At 47.5% G+C, this 27,019-nt stretch overlaps 1 protein-coding gene across 11 annotated transcripts in view; it reads left to right on the top strand.

Moving 5' to 3' along the window:
- ADGRL3 (adhesion G protein-coupled receptor L3) overlaps positions 1–27,019 on the top strand; it is a 1,472,013-nt gene that overhangs the window by 226,710 nt on the left and 1,218,284 nt on the right. For all 11 annotated transcript variants that reach the window (XM_069626103.1, XM_069626104.1, XM_069626102.1 and 8 more), the window contains exon 2: positions 174–231. The gene's annotated coding sequence lies outside the window, so the exon portion shown is untranslated. The remainder of the gene's footprint in view (positions 1–173; positions 232–27,019) is intronic.

Here is a 27,019-nt window from a genome sequence, read left to right as displayed (position 1 = left end):
ATTCCGTACATATTCAGTTTAATGCGATGTGCGCAACCTCATTTCATGTGTGTGGGGTGTATAACTAGAGATATTCTTGTATATGACAAAAGCATTTTGAGAAATGTTTGTGCGCTCATCATCATAAGCGGATCCAAGCACATGCTTACATTGTTTGTGTTTTTTCTTTCTAGAAATGCTGAGTGTGCTCGTCTGTAAGGAAATGCTGATGGATTCTTAAGCAAGAACAAGGTAAGATAATTCTAAGGTTATGCAGTCAATTTCAATATTATGTATAAAATGTAAACAGTTGCCTAGACTTCTATGCTGACTTTTTATTTACATTTAAATTTGAGTATTTTGTGTCTATAGTTTAGCCATGTATTTCTGATATTAAAAGGAGGGGATGTGTCTGGAAAGGGTTACTTCTCCTATAGTCTTCACTTTTCACCAGGGAAATGGGAAGTAAGACATTCCTGTGCAGCTAGAGCGCCTTCCTGTTGACCTAACTTGCCATTTAGAGAAGTTCTTCAAAAGTGAATTCAGTCCCAAAATTGTTATCATATCGTCGGAGGCTTCGCAGAGCAATGCTACCTTTTACTTGTTTTGACTCCAGGGACTGCCTGCCCCTTGTAGCTTGCCTCTTGTAACGTAATGCACATTTCCCACCTGATCAAACCTCGGGGAGCCGAAAGTTACGGCTGCACCCATCTGCACTGCACAGAAGGATCATACCACTTGAGCCACGAAATCTCTACCTTAGCTGCTGATGGAAAGGAGAGATTGATATGAAGATCCTGTGCCTGGTTCACAAAGTCCAATATAACTGGGTTCCATGCTAGTTGATCAAAGTATTAATTTTGATAACACCTGACAAGATGCCAAATTTCAGCTCACCATAACCTACTGGTCTTGCATCCTCGGTACGTTACGGAGGCGGGTCTCTTCAGGTCCAACGTTTGTGTCTTTGGAAGGCACTTCCTCTACATATTCTCTGACAGTACTGCTTGAAGGTCAGATACGCGGGGAAAAGCTCACCTGTCCGTCGCTGCATGCCTTCACCCAGCATTTCTCTGCACCCTATGGGCCTGGTCCGCAAAGCCTTACACAGGAACAGTTCTGGAGATGCCCAGAGCATCCTTAAGGTGCTCACGTTTGAATGTGATTGATAAAGATTGGCTCAAGGGCATCTCGGAGATGCTCCTCCCATCTCCAGTTTTGAGGCAGCGTGAGGGCTTGCAGATCTAGTGTAAGGTAGCAGGTGCACATCTGCAATGCTGACGGACATGTGCTGTTTTGCTCTAGTGGAAATCTGTCTCTCGCACCCTACATTTCTCTTCCATTTCTGCCTACTACTTTACCTACAGCGCTTTAAAGTGACTTTAAGGTGGGATTGCTTACTGTTAAAAATGGCATAAATAAAATACGTTTACAGTATTATTCTGATAGCAAGAGGACTACATCCTGAAAATGCATTTATATATGCAATGCTAGCATTTATTTACTGTTGGTGTTAAAAAAAGGAGTACCTGATGCCATCCCCTCAAATATGTCTGTTTAATGCACCATTGCAAGTATTCCAGACATGGGCCTGATGAAATATTCTGATGCTCCTTTTTTGAAAGGAAAGGTGGCGGTGGGTGACACCAACTTGATTTTGCCAGAAAGGAATATGATTTTTCATATTATTAATTTGTCTATTAAACAACGTTTTTGTTTAGAAGAGCTTATAAATATATTAAATAGTACAGGATAGCAACATTTCGTTTTTTGCAGTACCAAATATTACGGGCAAAGGCAATAGCAGTGCCCTACTTTTATTGCCATTTTCTGAGTCTACCCTTGTTTGCGAGCAAAAATATCTATCTTAAAAAGGATCTGTTTCACTAGAGTTCAAAAACATAATTGATGTTCAAAATCATCACATACATCACACTGGCCTGCATCTCTCCTGGGTGTTACAGGGATTCCAATGCATGGACTTCAATGTCAGTCCAACCAAGAAGAGGCCTGCCTTGCGTTTGAAGAATTTCTTTAATTTGATGAATTTATAAAAACACAGCTCAGAAATCCATGTGGAGGGTATCAAGCATGTTTGATCGACATTATTACTATTTGGTCAACATAGCGACAGAAGACTGACAGACACATGATATCCTATCATGAATTCCTGCCATCTAAAAATCACTCTTGTCTTACTAATACGTATTGCGCACATTTCTCTATTTTTGAATGTAGCTCGACTAAGCCAGTGCGTTCCACATATTCTCACCAATATATTACAGGCAGTTGATTTTATTTTTTGCGTTGTTTTCAATACATCTATAAAATCTAGAGTAAGAATGACAAGATTGACACTTTTGCTAATAAGCCTTCCTTAAATTTCATTTCTAACTACCATGTAACAAAATGCGTGCCATTTCGTTGGTAGGTGTTTCACAAATCTCAAAATGAATTAAAAATGCTGAACTTACAGAGGGTCAAGGAAATTAAGCAAGGCTACATGCTTCTCGTATTCCCTACTCACACCCTAAAACTTTGGCCATTAGATCGAGAATTTGAAAGTAAGAAACTCTCTAGTTGAAGTACAGTAAGTAGAATTTTGATCATTTTAACATTCATAAGAATGTGAAAGATATATTCACTTATTCCGACACAGAATAATTAATCGTTGCACATGAAATCAAGTTTGTTCTTTTGATAGCTACCTTCTGTGTTAAAGCAGCTTTCTAATTGAACTAATGAAGAAAAAGTAAGAAGCAGGATCTATATCTTTAATATTTGCCTTCCCCAGTAAATTGAGTTTCTCTCAAAAATATTTTTTCAATGTCATGCAGAATTCCAATGCACCTATCACATATCCTTCCATCTTGTTCGGATTCTCAAGAGCCCAACATTCTCCTTACTGTGTAGTGTCTTATTGCTTCTGTGTGGGTATTAGATCCCAATATTTTATGTCTCTTTGTTTGATCGCGCTTAAAGATTTTCTGTAAATAGTCCTATGAAAACAAAAAAGAAAACTATTCAGTGGTTGGTTAGAAACATAAAAAGATGATTTTCAGTAGTTTGGTGATGTAAAATGCCACATTAACGGCATACAGCGTTCTTGTGCGTTGGCTTGCACTCTTTTCTATTCTATAGTCTATGAACGCCTTCATATATGTGTGAAAGAAAGGCAGTGACCAGTGTAAGATTTGCCCATGCTGAGTTTTTTTTTTTTTACAATGATCCTACATTACATTTCAAATGCCTGAAGTTCACAACCTAACTTAAAAATCCAAATGTACATAACAATATCAGACAGGATCAAATCAATTACATAACTAATACAACGCATGGTTCTAAAGCACACATGTAACATCAATCACAATACCCAGAACTTCACAATCTTTCACAAGCAAGAGGAAATTGATGAATACATGAAATATTTAGGAATTAATTAAAAAGGAAGCGCACTGATTCAACTCCCAATTGTGAATGTATCCCAGAACCCAAACTGTTAATCTTATTTATCAATTTCAAAAACTTGCAATTACAGTCAGGTGTCTTTTACCTCTTCACATAAGGGGCAAGTTGCTACCAGACCATGCACTGATGGTGGGACATTAATTCATCATGCAGAAATGCTTAACGTATTTTGTGTAAGAAATAAATGTGTGTACTTCGTAAAACAGGCAAGCTCCATTTAACCATGCCAGTCATCCAAAACTATGATTATTTTATGAAGTCAACAAGAGCAACATTGTCAGTGTAGAAGCCCAGAAAATGAATTGGAAATGCCTGAGGTCTTTCATGATGTCGGCCTCTTTTTAGGCACAGTCCTCCTCCAGGATACACCATATATAGAAAGCAATGTTTTCAGTGGCGTAAACTTATGAACGTATCTGTTTGCCTATTCATTACATTCCTCTAATTTTGCAAATGTATTGTTTTAGGTATGGTCTAAGGCAGCGCTCTTCAAACTGCGGGGCTGGCCCCTTAGGGGGACCTGAAAGATGTCCGGGGGTGAAGGGGCTCTTCAAAAAGGGAGTACGGTGACTGCTTTTAATAGAAAATATAAGCAGATATGACATCTGGGGAGGGGCAAGAACTTTATTTTGATCCAAGGGGAGGCTTGGTAGCAATATTTTTCCCAAAGGGGTGGGTGGGGGGGGATCGGCATAAAGAAGTTTGAATGCCACTGGCCTAAGTAATATCAGAACTCCCTATGATTAGTGCATGATGGTGACAAAAACCTTTATAGAGACAGTTTTTCCCATGGGTCCAGTGGGAGAGAACCTCGCGTTTAGTTTTGGACAATTAATTGCAGCCCTTATCTGGGGGTGCCTTATAATCCGTTTGACCATTTTTGGATAGAGGGTAAATTGTTAATAGGTCTGAGGCTATTTCTAACAGTTATTGGTACATTAAAAGACCCTATCTTTTCCTGCATAGATTTGGAATGTTATGATGGCACACAAGTCTCTAGTACTTTTTTCATGTGGGATCAATGTCAAGCAAACAAGGTTATATATTTTACATACTCCTGCCCTCCTATTATGAGTGATTTTTCAATGATGAAATGTTGTGAATGTTCTATAACCTATAATAGAACTCCTGGCTAAATTGTTGCACGAGTCTTGAAACTGTGCGTCTCCGATCAAACTGCGCTATACCGCGCAAGGCCAAACAGCTGCCTTGGTGAAAGTCCTGCAGTGACTTGGTCGTAGTGGTGAAATTCGGAGCAACTCTGTGACAATTGTGAAATACTCGAATTGTACCGGAATTAGTTTTATTACCCTTGTTCAGATTATGGGATGAGGAAATGAGTGTAATCCTCCTGCCTCAATCCCAGAATTAAGGTGAAGTAGGCAAGTGATAATGTATTTGCTGGTTATTTATATCGCGCTTAACGCCGGATGACTCCTGTTTCGATGCGCCAGCCTGGGGGGCAGAGTCATCTGGATTGTTCCTAAGGTGAGAATGTTGCCCCCATGCTACCCATGTTGTGTTTGTATATTTCTTGCCCTTGCATGATGTCAGTATGAGCTTTGCTGGTTAGAATATTGGCGTGGAATCTTTGGCTGTAGATGGGTGATACGTTCTAGGAGAGTCTGTTGGGGCCTGAAGAGTTGTATGTCTCCCTCCACACTAATGTACTTACCTGTTCCTCCTTACGTATTTGCCTTTGCGGTCTTGAAACCGCGTAAAGACTCAAATCCGTAATATCGACTCAGCGCATTTCTTTGGCCTGCGAGAGTCAGATTTAAGGACCACCCCAATCGTAAAGGTTCATGGGAACTGCCCTGCTATCAAACCTCCCATACGAGATTAGTAGAACCCCCCCTTTCATATTGTACGGAGCAGATCATGTTGTCGGTTACTTGTACTGAGGTGATTGTTCCTGGCCGTCGTGTTAGTCAGAGGCCTTTTTTCCGATGAAATTCCCCCCTCACTACAATACATTCTCACCTCTGAGACCATCGTCGCTGTTGCTAACGCAGCCCTAGCTCCCAAGCTGACGTCATAAGTCCCCGTGTGACTTGCTCGCAGCACCTGCCTCTCTAGCTTTCAGCTGCAGCTGTGTATCCTAGACACATGCAACACACTAGTGAAAAGCCCAGAATACTCTATCTTGTGCACTCTTTTTTTTCTAATGCTTTAAAGTTGTCAGCGATGGGGGCTAATTCGGTGAGTTTGCTGAAACAGGATACCCCGACTTTAATAGAACTGTTTTGTGCTGTAAGGTTTTCAAATGCACCATTAATTTATGAATAAAAGAGAAATTCCGAACTGTTGGCGTGCCTTTGGGTGGTGCAAAGGACGAACCAATAACAGCTTCGAATACCTGAAAAGTAGGCGCTGGAGTCCACGGGCTGCATTTCTGATGCAAATGGTGTCATTTAATTCGGTGGAGCTTATTTTGTATTAGGTGTGCATGATCCGTGCGCCTGAAGTGTGATCTCCAATTTGTACTTGCAAATAAATGGGCAGATTTGCCTAATGTAGGCCGCACCTCACCCAGAATGAAATCCTCGTTTGCTCTCCATCTCATTTAAATTGACATCTTGAAAGCACGGGCACTGGTCACGTGCTACACATTTCGATCTGAAACTTTTCAGCATTTTGTTGAAAACTTTTTCCCTTGATTAGGAACCTGGTCTTTGCAGACTGCTGCAGGCAAACCTAGAACTATTCCAAGGAAGCCTGTGCGGGTGTGGATTGATGGAGAGTTGTGAGTGCTTTCTGTGGATTTCTCGGGGCCGGTACGGTTGTAGTTCCAGAGCAAATACACTGCAGACGATTTTGATAAAGGCCTCCCAAGTTCAGTTCTCAAGAGACAAATCTACTCCAGGGATGTACTGTCCCTAGGGGGGGTGGGGGGGGTCCCATTCCTCATCGGCCTCTGAAGTTACTATGGTGGTGGTGATTCGATGCAGTGCAAAAGCATAAAAACATATCCTCCCAAGCTATATTTGAATACTTGGGGCCTGATTTACAAAAGCATTTTTGAAAGGGAAACCCCTCATTGAAAAATGCTCTGTTAATCGGGCCCTTTGACTCTAAACAGGGGTTGTTTACGTCGTACGACGTCATTTCATCGCCAGATTTTTCAAAGCCTGTCACTTCAACGTGCACGAATGTTCATCGAATTTTTTAGGAGGGGGTGGGAAAGGGCAGATATAGCTGAGAGCGGGCTTGGGTGGGGGACACCCCCCAGTGCCCCGCCCCCACACAAACATTTTTTTTTTTTTTTTTATTCGATGAACATTTTTACGTTGAAATGCCAGGCTTTGAAAATTCCGGCGATGAAATGACGTGGAACCGTTTATGTAGTTTGTGGTTATCCTGGAACCCATGTGTGGCTGTGGCTATCGAGGACCGAATGTGGAGGCCCTAGCGCAGAGCCATCCTTCAACAGACACGTCACCCATAGATGTTACACTATCGATGACAATCAGGAATTGTTCTTAGACGAAAAATAAGACGCGGCAGTGACTTGCGTTGCTAACAATGGCAGGAGTACCAGATTGCCAGCGTACGCATGACATGTTGCCTGACCTCTAAATGAAGGGTGGCAACATGTCAATTTGCGTACGGTGACGGAGATCCTGTACTATTCCTGATGACACACGGAGAGTCCGCGATATGGCTGTATCCGCTGTATTTTTATCTGTATTTGCCCCAAAAGCAAGATCCACAACAACACTGTATTTAGTTTAAAAGGTCACACTTGCAAAGAAGCAGGAAAGTAGAATGATTCAAGAGGAAGCCAACACAGGAATGCCCGGCCAAGATGTTTGATGAGACAAGGTGAAGAAAGTGAGGATTTAAAAGGACCAACAGTAAAAAATATCAGTGAAGAAACTGTACGGAAGAGCAGCAGGAATGTTGGAGCTGGAATTGTAGCCTGGGTGAGTTGTGAGTTTGAAGCAGAGGCCTGTAGGCCTTTGAAGCGCTGGTGATGTCGGGTGATGCTCTACGCGGAGACATTGAAAGTAGGACTCAGCCACTTGAATCGATTGGGAATGAGATCGAACGTAAACATGAGACCGCCGTCATTCCACATGCCGGTGTCGGCTGAACCTGGGAAGCTGTTTGAAGGCTTTCGAGAGGAAATTTTCTTCAGGTGATGTGGGCTTCCTTCACCGAAACAGGCGCGGATCTTAAATCTGAACTGCTGACATGATCTGGCCCTCCACATGATGGGAGGAGGAGGACTTGAAAGTGTGTGGCCGGGTACTACTTCAATTATTACACTTGGACCGTTTAATGAAATGCTGCTCGGAATTGGCAATTGCTGTTCTTCCGTAGGCCCCATTGTCTCGCTGATTGCTATTAACTGCAATACTTTCACCCTCTAATTGCACAAATAATTAAAATTCGGCCCCTTGAGCACGGTTGGTTCATTTTACTTCATCTGCCACCCGCTGCTTTTTGTTTTCAATGCTTCCTTTAATGATTTTGGGAAAGCGTTCTTCCAATTTCCAAATGCCAGTTCCGGTATCACTTTTACTGTGCTGGCCCTATGCACAAATTAAATCAGGAAGAGTGTGCAGTTGTCCCATTCTTTTCTTCATTATTCATCCAAATACTTTTGAACTGGTATCTGTTCACTGCTGGACTGGAATGGCCATCGGCAATGCTACCGCAGATCAATGTTAGCCTGGGCATGAATGAGACTTCCTGCGTTGCATGCACTGCTGCGGCCAGGCCGCGTACCTTCCCTGGAAGCATCTGAATGGAGGCCTCCTGATTCGTCCTCGACAATTAAATGAGCTGAATGTTATTGGGTGACTCACTTTGGTGGCGTTGTCTGAGGACATTGGTCCTCGATCTTCGGTTCATTGACAAGCTAAAGTCCAATCCTTGTAGTATCCTATGCTGCCACTCAAACACTCTTGTTGTCCAGACTTGCTTTCTTCGGACTGCATTGAAAGCTGAGAAATTGGTCATAGAGGTTCGGCGAGTGTGGATGATGGAAAGGTAACTGGGTTTAGTGGGTGCTTTGGGGGAAGGAGTTGATTGAACCATTGGAAGCTTATTGGTTCAGCTAAAGGGTAAGTTGGAACGTTTACTAAAATGATGTAAGGAGAGGAACCAGTGAAAACATATGGTAATCACCTCAAATTCAGAAAACAACTCGTGATCTGGGGTTCCCATGCAACATTCCCACAATGCACTCCTCCTGCGCCCCTTCGCCATGCTGCTGGGCGAGAGCTTAGAACAGTGTCCTGTTGTTTCACATCCCGTCCTTATGAGACTAGGAAGTGCACCTGATCATTTCTCTTTTCTCTGCACTTCATCCTGGATAAGCACTCTCCATCCTTGCTAGTAGTCAGGCAGTGGCTCAGACTCACTTGAAAGAATCTGTTGTCCTGACCAGGCACTTGATACTGTACTCTTCCGCCGCCGCACAGCTATCTCAATCCCTTCTATTCCCACCAGGATCCTAACAAATCCTCGTCCCGTTCACCTTCCTCTTGCGCTTAAATTATCTCAATATACAAAGGACAGTAAATGATGATACTTGTTTGAAATCCTTCCCTGTAGTATCCATCTGTAATTTTCCCTTCCTCTTGGGGCACTACAGAGCAAACTCTGCTTGCAGTTGGCAATCAACAAATAGAAAAAATAAATAGTGTCCTCGTAGAAAAGACACAGAATACTACAGGTATATTTAACCAGGAGTGATGACCCCATAGCTGAGAGACCGTGGGATCTAATGGAAGCATACAGGAGGATGAAGTGATGGGATTAAAAGAGAGACAAGAGCCTGTTGACTGGTAGATGATAACATTTAAGGGGATGCGACGCACATGGTACTGGATGGCTCAGAAGCGGGAAAATTCACGTCAAGGCTATGAGGGAGACACGTAGGGTGCTGAGCTTGGACACCAACATGGTTATCAGAAGGTTAGCAGGTTGTGCTGATTGTGAAACTGCTGACTGATTCACACTTTCACTTTTTCTGTTACTCATTAATTATTTGGAGTTCTATCTCTAACCTAGTGACGCACTCTCCTGCCCAAACCTAAAGGAGGATTGTGTTTCGCTAAGGGAATGGGGTGGCTTTCACAAGCCATGCCACCCTGGTCCCAGGAGTGGTGTAAGGAGGATCCTCTGGTAACTCCTAAAATACCACTAGCAGAAATTAGGGACTCACCACATGGTGCCATTATGTGGCACTGCCCCTTTAGGAAACCAGACATGTGCTTTAAATCCTCTTGGCAGAAGGGATTGTCTTTGGAGCCATGAAATAATAGTGAAATGTTAGTCCCACAATTGGATCATGGCAAGAAAGCACAAAGAAAGAGCTTGAGCACCACCCTTTCACATAACTCACCAACAGCCTGGGCAGAGAGAGTAGCTCACAAATGGGGAGAATCCTCAGGGAGGGGGCGGGCAGCAGCGGGGCATTGCTTGAGCACTGGGATCCTTGTCCGGAACCTGCTGGTCTGGAATCCAAGATAATGGTCCTGAGTCTTGATATTGCAGTCTGCCGGTGCTACCACATTGGCCTCAGCTAGGAAGTCTCTAGTCCACAACAAAATCAATGTGGAATGCTCTAAGCAAAGCCCTTGCAGAAGAAACGCAAGGCGACATTGCAGCCCCAATTAATAACCCTGCCAAGAGAATAAAAGGGGCTGGCAAAAATGTTTTACCATTGGTGTTTAGAGAAGGAGTCAGAGGTGTGAAAGTAGGAGGCTCCAGGTGGTAAAGATAAGTAGGTGGATGTTGGAGAAAAGTGTGATGTGGAGTGGAGAAGAACATCAGGTGGAGGTTGGAGGATGGTGTGGATAGACAAAGGAGAATTTCAGGTGGACATTGAAGGAAAATGCCAGTTGGAGAGAGGAGAAAAAATCGGGTGGAGTTTGGAGGAAGATAGCAAGATTGTGGAGGTGAAATGTGTCCAGTAGGACCTCAGTCAAGGGGAGGATGACTCGGGACAGAGGTTAAAGGAAAGGGTGAGTCAGGCTCTATGAAGATCAAGGTTGCAGAGGGTAGCAGGCCCTAAACCTGAGATGGGTGAGTCTGAGGTGGCTGGAGGAACAAGCATGTGACGAGTCATCAAGGAGGTGCAAGTGAAGTCAGCTGCTAGGTTTGTAGGAGCAGAAGAGGATAGCGGAATGCCTACAGGTATGAGTATGTGGCAGTACCTGGAGGAGGAGAGAAAGTTTGGACTTGTTGGCCAGAGAACCGGCATCCAGGAAGAGGGAGCAGGTGTGATGCCTAGAAGAAAGCGTGAGGAAGCTCAGGGCTGGCCTCTGATCTGTCTGCAACTCTGGGCCTTAGTCAAGAACTTGATCCAGATCAACCTATTGCCAACAGTCCAGAGAGTGAGCCCCACCCCGGACCGAAGGGACCAGGGGAAGAGATCCCCACCATACTCAAATCGTCTAGAGATTTCTTCTACGAAGAAGGAAGATCATGAAAGATCCCAGCCTCAAAGACTACGAGTGATGTGGTGAGCCATCACCAAGAATCCCCAAGTAGGTGAAAAAAGTGAGACCTTCTTATTTAAGTTTTTCTTTTTCTTTTTGAGATTTGCCATCTCAGCCTAAAACTGTAAACATCCTAAGTAAATCCCATAGAGCAATATGTCTTGTGTTGTCCAATTTCTCACTTTATTCCACTGCAGAGAAAGGTTACATTTCACTTCAGATTTTTAGAAGTGGACGAATTTTGGCCTGTGGCTAGTGCTTATTGAATAGGACCTACATAAGGGGCCTTCCATAAATTCAGAACCCACGGTTCAATTAGTTTAGAAAAATATGTTGCTTTAATTTTAGAAGGTGTAAGCCTTACTACTATGTAACACTGCATGACCTTTCTCGTTGTGAAGGAATTGCTTTTTTTTTACTTACCCTTGCACTGATATTTATTTCAGTGAACTTCTATATGAGCTGGCAGTAATTGTATTCCATCCAATCCACTATTACAGCTCAAAAGTCAACTCAAAACTCAATCATTACCCTCATATACTGGCAGATTCCAATTACTCCTTTAACCAGCCTAGTTCTGGAAAGGCCTGCCATCACCAAACTCGTGGTCTTCACTGAAAGTAATGGTTTGCTGATTGACAATCTGTCTGACCTTCTTTTTATGAGAGATGGCCTCCTGCAGCCTCGTCCATCTGTCCTCATCCTGCTTGACCTATCCTGTGCTTTCATCGACCACTCCGCTCTTCATGATCACCCTGAAACCTCTGTGAGATTAAGGACCAAGCAGTGCAGGCCAGGTCTTGTTGTTTTTTCTCACATTCTTATCTCAAGTTGTGTGGTGCCCCGGCGGTCCTTTCTTTCCCTCCCTTTGGCTCTTTAATGACTATCAACCCCCTCTTTCTGAGCGGAAGTCCCCTTTCTCAAGCTTGTTTCAGTGCTATGCTGATAAAACACAGATTGTTTTCTGACTTGTTGGCAACGCTCCTTCCACAGGTAACATGCTCTCAACCCGTCTCTTAGGTGCAGGCTTGAATGTTTGAAAATAGTGTGGACCTCAGTGTAGCCAAGATTTAAATGATCTACTTGGGTACAATGTGCCTCCTTACTTACCTTTTCCTTGGCCACCTTTTAAGGCCCCCAATTCCACCATGGAGATCCTGCAAAGAATCTGGAAGTCATTTTCAACAGCGGACTCTTTCGTCCCCCAATTTCAGGAACTATCTAAGAAATGTCATTTCCAGGTGCTCGTCCTCAAGTCTGTTTTTGTCTTTCCTCAGATACCCTCTGGAAACACCAGAGCCTTGACCCTCTTGAGATTTAACAGTCCCTACGTGGGGCTCCTGTAGCACTTCCTTCACTCTCTTCAGATCATCTGCAGTAAGGCTACTAAGACATCGTGACTACATCCCGCCTGCTCTGAAATCCCTACACTTTTGAGTCCCCTATTACCTTCAAAGCCTGCTCTGTAATAAACTGGGGTGACTGGGGTTGACGCCCAGTGTCCCTTCAGTTCATGGTGTCCAAATACTGTCAACCAGGCCCTTGATGACTTCCTTGATATCTTCCTTCTCTAGGATACACATAGTTTAGCACTCAAGGAAAGGACGCATGGTTGTATGATCATTAGATCTGCCGGAGCTGACTATTGGACTCGCTTACACACACATTTCTAGAAGAAGAAACCCTCATCTCCGTCAGAAAAGGGATACAAACTCTTCTCTTGAAATGCCACTTTGAATCGTAGGTGGGCCTTCCTCGACCTTGCATCTGTGCACCTCTGGACTCCTCCACTCCCTTACCCGCTCTGCTCACCCCTGAAGGCCAGCCTGTTTCTTTCATTGCCTCTTTGGCATTGGCCGATTGTGCAATTCTTGCTGTATTTCACTTAGTTGTGTGTATGTGGTGCCCGACCCATGCTCTTGTGGTTCTGTTCTTGCGGGTGGGCTTGACTCTTCGACTTAATTTGTGCTTGTCCTACGTGGAATTGGGCAAAATGACCGAGTTGAAAAGCCTGCGTGCGTGGTTTGGCTGAATTTCAGGTGTTCGAAAATTCTGAACGCCCGACGAGTTCGACCAAATCACGCATTTGGTACTGGGGGCTACAGAGGTGTCCCCCGTAGCTTTGCTCACTATATTGTGATCAGGGGCTGCAGGGGTGTCCCCAGCAGCCGTTCCGAAAAAAGAAAAATGTAAAAAAGAAAAGGATCCTGCAGCATTGGTACCCGATCACAGAAGTGAAAGAGAACGGGCGTCGCTGGGACACAGCGAGTCAGCAGCAAGGTAAGTAGGGGCGTGTGGGGTGGTAGGGTTGTGGGTAGGGGTGTGCATGGGCCTGTGAGTCAAGTCGGAAATGTTCAGGGGAGAAAAGACCGAAGGTTATTTCGGAAAAATAATCTTCGGTCTTTTCTCCCTCGAACCTTTCTACCTCGGTCTTTCAACTCTGATCCGCCCTACGTAGGGTGATTGTGGGGTCTTGTTTGCCCACCACTTTATTGTGCCCTTTAATAGGACAAGGCTGCAAAAATATGCACACACTCCTCCGTCCCCAAAGCTGCCTGAAAAATATTGCATTTGACAGAGGGCACCCTAAAAATCAGTGATGAAGATTACATCTTTGTTGTTAGTGTGTCAACATTTGCTGACATTTTGTGAAGAACTCGCATTTCACACGAGTGAGGTGCTTCATCAGTTTGACGTGAAATACGTCTGACAGTTCTCTTGTGCGGATGACGTGGCTCCCTGCTGCGGGACTACAGAAATTACTTCAAATGCAGGTCCAAGCCATTGACAGACTCCCCAAGAGATTTGCGCTCTCTAGTTTCTGTAAAACGTTTGCTGTGGAAAGGGATCTTGACACTCTCTCTTTAGACCAAGAACCACACTGCAAATTAGAGAGGTTCTGTCTTTAAAGGTGCTTTCTAGATTTTGATAACAACCAGGGAGGGCGGGAGTTCCACAGTTGGAGAACCTTATAGGAAGAGGTTCGTCCACAAATTTCCATAGAATTCATTTTCTAAAATAGTAAGTGGAGAGGAGATCTCTGATAGCTCAATGGTTTGTCGAAGAAGAATTATGTTTTGTCCAGAAAATGACATGTGACTGAAAAGGGCAGATGGTCGGCAGCACAATTGTTTTGTGTGGAAGGTTCCAAGGAGTCAGGCCAACAATCCATGATCAATAGACCCGGGAACCCTGGGTGTAAGGCACATTAGAGTGGCCTCTGGCATTTTCTGTATCTGTTGACGTTTACTCAGCACAGATTAGGTAATCCATGATGCAGAAGAGGCAACCACCGATATGAATGCATTGATCAGTAACACTTTTGGTGAAACTACCAAACCAAAGTGACATCTCGTCTTGGGCTTTGCAGGTCGGAGTTTCTATTGTCCTAAGTTAACACAAGTAGTGCAGGGAGCCCTTTTGAATAATGCTAAATTCACTGTTGCTTCACTATCCTTTTGATTGGCTTTGTGAATGGAGAGATATTTTGCTCATTAGCAAGCTGCATATTGATTAAGGCACAATCCGTATTTCCCCAGAGGAGCACAGGCATTTCTGTAAACTAGCAATCGATGCTTTTTTCTGGAAGGGCAAAGCAAATCTTTGGATCACTTTCCTGGCTGCTTCACCTCCCAATTATCTGATTATAGGAGAAGACGCATCTTTTCAGAACCGACGCTGGCGAGCAAATCACCTACTGGGGTAAACATGGCAGATGAAGCCATGAAACCTAATGAGGACGAGCAAGCGTTGAGTCGGGCGTTTCCACCTGCATCGATCCATTGTCTAGATGACTGCAGACCAACCAATACATGCGAAAGGGATTTCTTTTAAGGAGTATGAGCTGTTAGCCCGTCTGCGACCTTGCGAGCATATCCGTTTCAATGTCCCGCACATTGACCCTTCTGAAATAGGGGTCACTATAACTATCACATTAAAATTGTCTTTCCAAGTTTGGGTGCCTGTCCATGCTTGAGCAGTGGTCGAAGTGTATGAAAAGAAGTGGAACTATGTTCCCTGCTGGCCTGGCACCCCGCCCCCCCATTGCCACGCCCCCTCCCATGAGCATTCCTAACCCCCAAACAAATGCGCCTGCTGTGTAAGGTGCAGAACACTGAAGTGCACTTATCAGCTGCTTCCTCCATTTTTATTTTCAAACAAAACCATTCCGGAACGGTTTATTTTTAAAATAAAAGTATAGGGACAGTAAAACCTTTTGTTTTTTAAAGTAACGGAGCACTGCTCCCAACCGCTCCCACCCACTTCGACCACTGTGCTTGAGAAACTGGGAAAATGATGCATGCGATTGGTAAGTATGTTCCCGGTCAGTGTTTTTTGAACTGTGTCTGAAGACCTGTTTTTGCTAGGTTCCCAGGCACGTTGATACCCCTCTGCCAAGATCTAGTTCTCTGGTGGATGTTTCTATTCTTGAATTTGCGGCGGCATTATCCTGGCCTTTGTGTAACTTGGTTTTATCGCTGGTCTTTTACACCCATTATGAATATGCTTTTGTGAAAAGATGGCATGCTCCTGTTTTGAAATTAAATATCCTTAAAAAAAGGATTTAAATTATAGATCGATTTCAGATTTAACTAATTTGACTGTCTGTAGGGAAAACAGATGCAGTGTTCCCTGAGCGTTCAGACCACTACTTGCAACAGGTTTAATTATGGGATATGTTCTGCTATGCATTCTGCCTGATTGGTGTGGAAGGATAGCTCAGGGGTAACGTGTTTGTCTTAGAAGCAAGACAGCGCAACACAGGTTAGAATCCTGATCCCGTGCTTAGAAACCACTTGCTGGTATTATGCGCATTATAGAAGAACAATTATATTACATATAATGCTTGTTGTCAGCCTGTGCTGCCTAGAACACATTGGTAAAGTACTTGACATGGTTAAGTTGATTACGCTGGTCTCCTCAAGCCTAGTCACAGACACACGTAGAACGTACACGTTTTGTTAGTGCCTCAGCTGCTACTAAGACGTATATGGCCGAAAAAAGTGGGCATATTTGTGATTGAGTATTGTCAGGGCTTTGTGGCGGTCAAAAAGCATTAATTATGCTTGACAGGGCTTTCTCTCAGTTCAGATGAGTGTTTCTCTGGATACCATTTCGTTGCTCATATATATTTTCCAAAAAAGGCCTCTTCTGGAATTAGGCATCATCTTTGCTTTTGCCTGCTCCTCCTTTCAAGCAAATCTCAGTTGCACGTGCGGTTTGGGTTCTCTGTTTTCCCCACCTTGGATCTCCAAATGAGTCCAGCTGGGTTAATTCACCTCCTGGCTGCTGTCTCCACAGCGACTTGGCCCCAAAGACCTGTGGGGCGAGAGCAATCTCCATCGCCCTTAGCTCAGATAAACGCAATGAATGGTGACCTTGCAGATCGAATCTCTTCAGGAGATTAATTATACATGGTTAGGGTCTGCATTTCAGACTAAATGTACACTTCCTGAGTTCTGCCCCTTCTTTCAGTTTGCACACTACCCCATGGTGTCTGATTCTCACAGCCACAAAATCAGGACGGGGCTGTGAGGCATGATCGGCTCGTTTTATGGACCTACAACGTTCAAGACCCGCTGTAAACAGCATTCCCTTTGATGCCTATCTCAGGAAGAACATCGAATACCACTAGGCAGTGGAAACCAGTTAATGTAAATAAGGAACATGGTTATCAGTTCTTACCCTCTGCGTTGGTCACACGAAGGTTCACAATTCTACACCCATGTCACTGGATCAGAAGTAGCCTGCAAGCTAGAGCTGGAACATCCTTTCCAATCACTGCACTAAGACGTTTTTTCTCCCACATGGCTCTCTTGTGGCAACTGGCAAACATGGTTGCCATAGTTTGCAGACACAGTTCTTTCTAACTGTCCCCCAGGCACCCACCGTAGTCCTATTTTGATGTCTTGAACTGTTTGGCTATGACATTAAGATTTGCAATTAATTTATAAACGACAGGCAGTCGAGGAGAGCGAACAATGCAATACCTGGGGCATGGGGCAGAACAGAAGCACATCCATTATTCAGGCGGTCGTTGCCGCGCTGTCCCTCTTGCAAGGGGAGCGTGCTGTCCATGTAAATGCCCTTCAGAATCTACATGCGTAAGACGCTTAGCCTCTATAAATCTGCATAAAGATAATTCCGGCATACGAAATGATAGACGCCAGTGAGAAAAACACAATCTGAGCGCCGTCACTCCCACCCAAGTTTGATAAATTCAATGATACATGCGGACTGTTCCTGGATCCCTATGGCTGATGTGCTTACGGGATGTGTTCTTTGTTTACATCGCTGTGAATTTGGCTGCAATGCTGGTATCATCATTGTGTCCTGTTGTGTAGATATTATGCACGATATATGATATATATTCATTTATTTCTCAGCTTGATGTCTTGAATATGCTATTTACTGACTGCTCTACAGTTAACTAACACTGTTTGTACTGGTTATGGTTGTGTTTTATTGTATTCGCCTTTGTCTTTCTTGGTACTAAAATAAAGTACATTTTAAATTCACATGACGCTTTAGTTCATATAAGACAGGGGCCACTTTAGAAACTTATCACATGTGTAAACGCTGCTGGAGTGAGTGACAGTGCATGTAAAGCAATGTTCTCCAGCATGGGGTCTGGCATGGATTCACATGCTCATGAATATTCCCCGTCGTCAGGCTGGGAATCCTCGGTAAAGAAAAAACCAGTATCAGTTTCGTTTCTGATCTGTCTTTCGTAGTAATAACCAATCACTGGTCTCTGCGTCATACTGACCACAGCCAATGACTGCCCTCTACCTAAGCACCGCCTCTGGCAGCCATCTTCAGATTTTTACCGCACGTTCATGTGTTGGGATCCTCGTGCTATTGCTCTCGAGCGTTAGTGCTATTTTTTCGCGCTTTTTCACAAAAACTTCGATTCTTTCGGTCAAAAGAGCCTCAAGCTCCACCGATCCTACATCCGATCAACGGGGACCCGTGTCGGATTCATCTGTGCCCCTCAAGGGTGAAGATTTCGTCGAGCTACACTTCGGAGGACTCCAGAAGCTTCTCAGGCCCGGTCTCGGAGATGGCCCAGGAGAAGGGAAGCTCGACGCCCGGAAAGCTGTTCAGGGCCTGCCCTGGATGCCAGCTGCAGAACGTCTTCAAGGAGGACGAACACTCTTTCTGCCTTTACTGCCTTCATGGGGACAAGACGCACGTGGAGAAGGACTGTGCGTTTTGCGGCAACATGTCGGAACGGACCATGAAGGACCGCCATCAACGTCTCGCCAGCTGGCTGGAGGGTAAGAGCCCGTCTGGCGAGAAGAAGAAGAAATCTGAGCGGTCTTCTAAGACCTTTGAGGGCGCCCCGGCGACGGGGGCCCAACATAAGGCCAAGCACCGCGAGTCCGCTGGCACCGGGAGCGCCGAACGGTCGGGCTCTACGGGCGCCAGGCAGGGCGCACCCTCCCCGGCACCATCAACCACGAGCCAACGCTCTGGGTCGGGTAAGAGGAAGGCCGAGCACCCGGCGAAGCTCCTGGAGAGACCCCGGTCGAGCTCTAAGGCAGAGGAGGAGCGTGGCAGTGCCCCCTCCCTCAAGGATAAGGCGGTGAGCGCACCTAAGGTGGTGAAGGCCTTGATCCATTCGACCAAGCCCTCTATCGAAACGGTCGCGGCGGCCCTGGCCCAGCCTGTGGAGGCTGCACCAGTGGTGGCGGCCTCGGGGCCCAGAATCTCCCTGCCTCCTCGGAGGGAGTCTTCTTTCGTGCCCATCGATAGGACCCCCGTGAAACCCTCCGTGGGGAGAAGGGGGGGCAGGGCGTCGTCGTAGATTCGGCCTCAACCTCAGAAGAGGAACTGATCGAGGTCTTAAGCCACGGCCTAGGCGTGGAACAAGACCAGCCCGTCGGAATGGGCCCCGACGCAGGTGACGACGACGACATCGTCGAGGATACCGACGGGGCCCCTGCTCGCCCGTCGGATTCCCCTCTGCCAGCGCCGCAAGACAACTCAGCGGCCATTTTGTTGGCTATACAGTCCTTATGCTCCGAGATAAGGACGAGACTACCGTTACCGACGGAGGAACCTCTCCCGTCGGGGGATCCAGAACCGGGACCTTCTGGTGTTCCCCCTACCAAGAAAAGAAGGATCCATCCACCGCCTCCTTTTCAACCGTCGCGCCCCGTCCAGCCCTCCTCCCCGTCCACCCGAGGGGATGATACGGGGACTGACACGGCAGCGACGGGTACGGACGACGAGGCATACGACGAGGATTTTCCGTCGTCGCCTCCCCCCAGGGCTTCTCCGCCCGACGAGATTGGATCGTTCCACTCAATGATCGCCAGGGCATCCGAGCTTTTCCAACTCTGCCCTGAGGAGAAGAAAAAGGAAGGCTTCCTTTACCAACGGCGCGAGACCAAGAGGAAGACGGTCCTCGCAGTGCCTCTGTTGGACGACATTTGGGATGAGGGCCTTTCCCTCCTCAAGAACCCTTCCACGACGCCAGCGAAAAGAGACCGGTACGAGAAAAAGTACCGGGTCCCGGACTCGGCCCCCCTATGCCTCCGGGCGCAGCCTACCCCGGACTCCGTCGTCTCCGCGGCAGCCAGGAAGAAAGCGGGGGGGGTGCGGCCTCCACGTCGACTTCCCCGCCGGACGGCGAGGGAAAGAAATTGGATGCCATGGGACGCAGAGTCATCTCGTCGGCGGCGACGACGATTAAAGCGGCCAACGCCTTGGCTATCGTGGCCCGCTACGACAGGGAACTCTGGTACAAGATAGCTCCCCTGCTGGATTTTCTGCCGGACGACAAGAGGGCGGAGGCCCTTGAGATCCTGCAGGAAGGTGAGGTGGCCTCGGACCACGCCATCACCGTGGCGACGGACATCGCCGACACTGGGTTCCGCCAGATGGGCAACGGCGTTTGCCTTCGACGTCGCGGATGGCTCAAGGCTACGGACTTTCGGCAGGACGTCCAGACCAGGGTCCTGGACATGCCCTTCGACGGGAACAACCTGTTTGGGAAGACAGTGGACGATTCCCTTCAGGCCATCAAGGCGGATACTGAGACGGCCCGGGCCCTTGGAGTACTGCAGCAACGGCGGACGCCCTTTCGGAGCGGCGGAGGCAAGGGCTCCTCCAAAGGTTCCGGCGGCGGTTTCGCTTCCTACCGTCAAGCGGCCCGCTCGTCGTCGCAAGAGGCCTACAGAGGACGAGGCAAGTCTGGCGGCCCCCGCCGTCGTCGCCAAGGAGGCCAAGGCGGCAAGGCCGCGTCCAAGCAGGATTGAACCGGCCGTGGGGTCGGGCCCCCACCGAAGCACCCCGGTGGGAGGCCGGCTGGCGGGCTTCGTCAGCGTGTGGGAGTCCATCTCCACCGACCGTTGGGTGCTGGACGCCCTGGCCCGGGGCCACGCGCTCGAGTTTCAAAGAAGGTGCCCGCGCGTCCCCCCCGTGGCCAGGAAAGAACTTCACGTCCCTCAACTTCTCCTGGAGGTAAAGGCGATGCTCAGAAAGGGCGCCATCGAACTCGTCCCAAAGAGGCTTCGGGGCTCCGGAGTCTACTCGCGTTACTTCCTCGTGAAGAAGAAGACGGGAGGATGGCGCCCCATCCTGGACCTGCGACGCCTGAACAAGTTCATCAAGGCGCAGAAGTTCCGGATGGTCACCCTCCAGCACGTCCTGGGTCAGCTGGAGGAAGGAGACTTCCTATCGTCGTTGGATTTGGAGGATGCCTACTTCCACATTCCCATCCTAAAGGGGCACCGAAAATTCCTCAGATTCGTGGTCCAAGGGCGTCATTACCAGTTCAAAGCCCTTCCCTTCGGACTGCGGTCGGCACCCAGGGTTTTCACCAAGTGCCTCGCACCGGTGGCGGCGCAGCTGCGCCGCGAGGGGATTCACGTCTACCCCTACCTGGACGACTGGCTCATCCGCGCCAAGACGAGGGAGCTCGCCGTGGTCCACACGGCAAGGACCGTCCAACTCCTCACGGACCTGGGATTCTCCGTGAACTACGCCAAATCCCACCTGGTGCCCGCGCAAGTCGCACTGTTTCTGGGAGCGAGGCTCGACACAGTGTCCCTTCTGGCCTCCCCGTCGGAGGAGAGGACCAGGACCATCTTGGGCAAGGTGCAACGGATGTTGGTGGCCGACGCGGCCAAGGTGAGGTCCATCAAGTCCCTCCTCGGGATGATGTCTTCCTGCATCTACCTCATTCCCATGTGCAGGCTCCGGATGCGCCCGTTGCAAGAGTTCCTGGATGCGCGCTGGATCCAGACGACGGGCAGCTTCGAGGAAAGGATCAAGCTCGACGAGAGTTTCCGACGAGCGATACGGTGGTGGGGCACCCGCGCGCATCTGACGGCGGGCATGGACTTCCAGACCCCAGCCCACCAGGTGACTGTGACCACGGATGCCTCCCTAGAAGGGTGGGGAGCGCACACCGAAAATCTGCACGCAAGGGGACTCTGGCTCCCGACGGAGAAGTCCCTGCATATCAACGTCCTGGAGCTCCGTGCAGTGTTTTGGGCCCTCAGGTCCTTCCTTCCGTCCCTCAAGGGCAAGGTGGTGAGGATCTTCACCGACAACACCACCACCATGTTTTACATCAGGAAACAGGGCGGAACCAGGTCCCCAGCGCTGTCCAAGGAGGCGCAGGACCTGTGGCATTGGGCCGTCGCCCAAGGGATTCTTCTGGTGCCGTTTCATCTGGCAGGGATAAAAAACACCATCGCCGACTCACTCAGCAGGGAGCTGCGCTCGTGCCACGAGTGGGAACTACGGCAGGATCTGGTGGATCGCCTCTTCCGACGGTGGGGCACACCCCAGATCGACCTGTTCGCGACGGCGACGAACACCAAGTGCCGGAGGTTCGCCAGCAGGTTTCCCCAGACGAGGAGCATGGGCGATGCTTTCTCGTTCCCCTGGGAGGGCCTGTTCCTCTACGCGTTCCCTCCCTTGCCTCTGCTAATCCGGCTCGTCAACCAGCTCAAGAGGTCACGGTGCAGGATGATCCTCGTCGCACCTGCGTGGCCGAGGCAGATATGGTTCCCGGACCTTCTGGACTTGTCGGCGTCCCCGCCAATCAAGCTGCCGGCGGACGCGGATCTACTCTCCAGGGAAGGAGGCGCCATCCTCCACCACGACCCGAAGTCGCTGAACTTGCAGGCCTGGCTCCTGCAGCGCTAGAGTTTGGAGGATACGACATACCGGCCGACTGCAGAGAGGTTCTTGCAAAGGCCAGGGCGTCCTCGACTCTTAAATGCTACGGACACAAATGGAAGAGGTTCTCTGTCTGGTGCCACGCACAGAAGATTAACCCTCTACGGATTACGGCTCCCCAAGTGCTGCCGTACCTGCTGACGCTGGCCAAAGCTGGTCTGGCACACGCGTCCATCAAGATTCATCTTGCTGCGATCTCCCGATACACCAGAACCACGGGCCGGACGTCCTTGTGGTCTCATCGTCTGGTGAAAGAGTTCATGAAGGGACTGTTCAGATCGTTCCCGCCGGTGAAGGCTCCGGCCCCGGCGTGGGAGCTCAACGTGGTACTGACCAAACTCATGGGACCTCCGTTCGAGCCTCTGCACTCGGCCCCGTTGAAGTTTCTATCGTGGAAAACAGCTTTTCTCGTGGCCATCACCTCCGCACGACGAGTGGGAGAGATCCAGGCCCTTTCCTGCAAGGCCCCGTACTTGACTTTCCACGACACGAGGGTAGTGCTCAGGACGCACCCCTCCTTCATGCCCAAGGTACCGTCGGACTTTCATCTCAACGAACCCTTGGTGTTACCTGTGTTCTTCCCGTCGCCTTCGTCGCCGGCTGAGAGGACTTTGCACTCGCTGGATGTAGCTAGAGCGCTGAAGTTCTACGTGGACCGCACGAAAGGTTTTCGGAAGACGTCACAACTCTTTGTGAACTTTGGACCTGTCAATCAGGGGAAGGCTCTCTCGAAGGCTTCCATCTCCAGATGGCTCTCCGGCTGTATCATGTACTGTCACCGGTTGGCAAACCGACCGCTGCCTGGCCGTCCGAGAGCCCATTCCACCAGAGCGATCGCAGCTACCACGGCGTTCCTATCTGGTGTGCCCCTGCTGGACATATGCAGGGCTGCTACGTGGAGGTCGACGCACACCTTCACGAAATTCTACTGCGTCGACCGGGATTCCAGGGAGGAGTCCAGGGTCGGCCAAGCAGTGCTGCGCAACCTGTTCGCCTGAGGTGAGCCTGGTGAGGAGGTAAGATGCTTAATGTTGAGTTGATGTGATGCTTAATGTTGAGCCTTTGCCACCTCCCGTGGTTGTGCATGTGTGTACTGCTATGTATTCTTTATTCATGAGCATGTGAATCCATGCCAGACCCCATGCTGGAGAAGGAACAAGTTACTTACCTGTAACTGTTGTTCTCCAGCATGGGTCTGGCATGGATTCACATGCGAACCCTCCCGCCTACCCCTCTGCGGCTCTTCACTTGGTCATACTGCCACTTCACGTGCTTCCAAATCTGAAGATGGCTGCCAGAGGCGGTGCTTAGGTAGAGGGCAGTCATTGGCTGTGGTCAGTATGACGCAGAGACCAGTGATTGGTTATTACTACGAAAGACAGATCAGAAACGAAACTGATACTGGTTTTTTCTTTACCGAGGATTCCCAGCCTGACGACGGGGAATATTCATGAGCATGTGAATCCATGCCAGACCCATGCTGGAGAACAACAGTTACAGGTAAGTAACTTGTTCCTTATTGCGTGCACAAGGCACTTTTGTGTAAGTTTTCTGAAGCCATATATAGATAGTTAAACTAGCAGGGGCGTTGCTAGGGGGGACTAAGGGGGCTATAGCCCCTGATCTTTTGGTTGTAGCACCGGGTAGAATCTCAGGGGCTACAGCCAAAAGACTAGCTAGCCCCCAGTCCCAACAGTTCCGACATCATCTTAGCCTCGGGTCTTTTCCAGACCTAGCAACTCCCCTTTAAACTAGTATGAACTATGCCAGAGTGAGATGCGTTTCAGGTGTCCAGATGTGCAAATAGAAGATGTTTTCATTGGCACTTTATGTGCACATAATTTACAAAATATAGCTATACATAAGGCCAGCCTAGCCGGAACACCCCCCCCCCCCCCCGCTGGCCACTACTGCATATACGAAATCCTCTTTCTGCCATGAGCAGAAAACATCCCAGGCACTACCAGTGCTGGTCATTGGGCCGGCTCTCGGCGGATCCGAGATCTGGCACCAGATATGGAGCCGGATCTCGGGATCCGGCCAGAGTCAGCCGCCCAAGGCCATGAACCGTGCTACTTCAACATAAAAAAGAAGAAAAAAAGCGCCTGCGACGGCAGCATTGCCTTTTACCGCCGGCTTTGGCGCTGGTGTGTAATGCACAATGCTCGCTACATGTTCAACTGAAGCAGTTTTTTTAAAGTATCCCAGCATTGCTGGATGTCCACTACGAGCCCCGCCCACCAAACTCCACCCCCAGCCCGACCCTTGTGTTGTGGGATCTCCCACCACATTTTTTCCATTTCCACCACTGTGCACTACCTATACTAAATAAGTATGTCCTTTTTAAACTCCTAATAGCTAAGGTTTTTAGACAAAGGGTAGGGCCCTTATTTCAGCATAAGGCCGAGAAGAATGAGTTGGGGGAAGCGTAATTATCACTTGCGATAATTACCCTTTCTGGTATGCCTATTAGCACACTGAGTTTTGCAACTAAAAAAAAGAAAGTGTTTTCACTGTGTTGAAAAAAAAAATGAGCGCACACAAGCAACTTGTTACTTGAATAAACATGCAACCATTACCATGGAATTTAACCGTGCACGCTCCTATCTGCCTTTTACACAGCGCAAGGCAATTGTTTCTTTGCTCCTTGTCCGGCTTCTGCTGAAGGTAGAATTCTTGGAGTGAGGGGTATACCAGATATTATAGACTGCATTCCAAGCGTTTTGATTGGCTGAGAGCGGGTCTGTAATGGAATCCATGAGCTGATAAAAGTTCTCCCCGCGATCTTCCACACTCATGTTCCGTTAATCCAGCGATGACCAAGGAGGTATGATATGTGAAGACACCACATTTCTCCTCCGAAAGACGATCAGCAGCACGAAGGTGATAAAACGCCATCTCCGAAAGAGGATCCATGGAAAAAATGTGATAAACCCTGACCTCAGAAAGATGATCACAGTGTCAATGCGATTAACTCCAGTAGTGTCTACGTGCTGCGTCATTTCCTTTGTGACTCTTATGGCGATCCAGTAATGGATCCTTGTAAGGCTCTGCCATCTTCAATGAGCCGTAAATTGAACAGGTTTCCAGAGATACTGATCATCAAAATTTGCGATGTGGAGGGTTTGGTTGCCTGGATATTCCACACAATTAGGTTGGTGTCAGTCCTTGATGGGACCAATTAGGTGAATTTTGAAGTCTGTAACAGATCAATTCCGCCACATTGAGGTAGCGTGTTCCTGCCAGTACTCCCTTCACGAAGGAGCATGACACCTCTATACCCCATGACACAAACACGTCAGCTCTGAGTTTTGCAGTGTCGTGATATTAACAGACAATGGTTATTTCCATGGTTTATCTACTCTTATTTTGGGGGGAGAAAATGAACAAAAAGTGAGTAATATTCGACTTATAAATGGGTTTCTGGTATTCTTTTTATCCCAAGGTGCATTTAATAGGAATCCTTCACCTTGAATACAGCGCTATTAGTAGAATAAAAATACAGCCACTAAAAAGATAGTCTCAAGTTTAAAACCTTATTAAAGACTCTGGGACCCACGTGCATAACACACACAGTGTATGGCTGTCTTCAAATACGTTTGGGCAAATGTTAGTTGTGTGTAGAGTTTTTTTCTCACCTTAATTTAAAGAATTAAACTCCCTAGCTGTAAACTATGGCTTTGCGTGCCAGTGTTGAATGGCCCATTGAACAGGCCTAATCACTCCAATCACACCGTATGTATCAAGAAAGCAGATGACCTAGAAAGGCCTGTCAAGTTATTGACCAACCAGTGTGTAGCACTTAACAAATAATGCAGCATTTCAAAGGCATTAACAGATGTTAGTGGCCCGCTCACCACTTGGTCCAAGCATAGCTGGGGTGTTCGTTGATGGTCAAGAGACGTTACCAGCAGGTAACAGCCCGAGGAAGGAGTTCTTTATTTCTGCTAGAACAGCCCACTGATGGAACTTAAAACAGTCCATGAAAACTAGGGGAAACATTGGAGTCTTGGGACAAAGGAGTTGTACCAGCCACTATTCCCCTCTCCGAGTATGTTGTTTGCAATGGGATGTACGACATCATGAAAAAGGCATATTTAGGAGATATGTAACCTAAGTCTTGCTTTTTAAAAGGTAATACAGATGTAATTATCCCCTCACATGCAGAGTATCAATTGAATACACTAAAATAAGCAAATGATTGAGATGTCGGAATCATTATTAAAGATTTAGACCAATGTGGATACTTGTGACTGGAAATACATTCTGCATTTTATCAACAATTCAGCAGATCGACAGAATTATTACTGAGAAATTCCAATGTCATTTGTTGAAAAAATAAAACCCAACCTTATGTCCAGCGCCTCCTCTTCCACACCGGAGTCTAGAAAGCATGGATAATTGTTCGCTTTTCTTTTGCAGATTTCTTTGAGATATGCACCATTGTGCCTACCTAAAATGTAGGTCATTTTAAACTTTGCACATCCATGCATATCTTGTTTCCTGATCCATCATCTAGAGGCACAACTCACACCTCCTCACCGAGTCTGGCATTCAGGAACCAACCTTTCCCCGGCTGCATGGAAAGGGCCTTGGGGTTATACTCAAAACAGGAATAAAGCCCAAATTCACCCGAACCCCAATTGGATTCCTAAATGTTATCTGCCACCATTACTTCTGTTCACTACCTCTGTTTCCTCCCATGTTAGATTCCTTTGATCAGGGGTATAAAGGGAATTCAGTACTATTGAGAACTTCCATAAACTGCCACCTTGACTCTGCGAGTTCATCTGCCTCGGCTTTCCTTTCACCATGTGCACTATAACAGGCCTTGGCTGCTTCTTTGAGAAACCAGAAGGTGTCTCACCTGCTAGTCCCCTGGGATCTGTCATCCAGTTGGCCAGAACACGGCCATT

This window comes from Ambystoma mexicanum, chromosome 6p (genome assembly GCF_040938575.1).
Source record: "Ambystoma mexicanum isolate Mex_15411 chromosome 6p, UKY_AmexF1_1, whole genome shotgun sequence".
In the NCBI taxonomy this organism is placed as follows: Eukaryota; Metazoa; Chordata; class Amphibia; order Caudata; family Ambystomatidae; genus Ambystoma; species Ambystoma mexicanum.
Note: the sequence above shows the minus strand (reverse complement) of the source record. Positions and strands in the feature narration are given on the sequence as shown.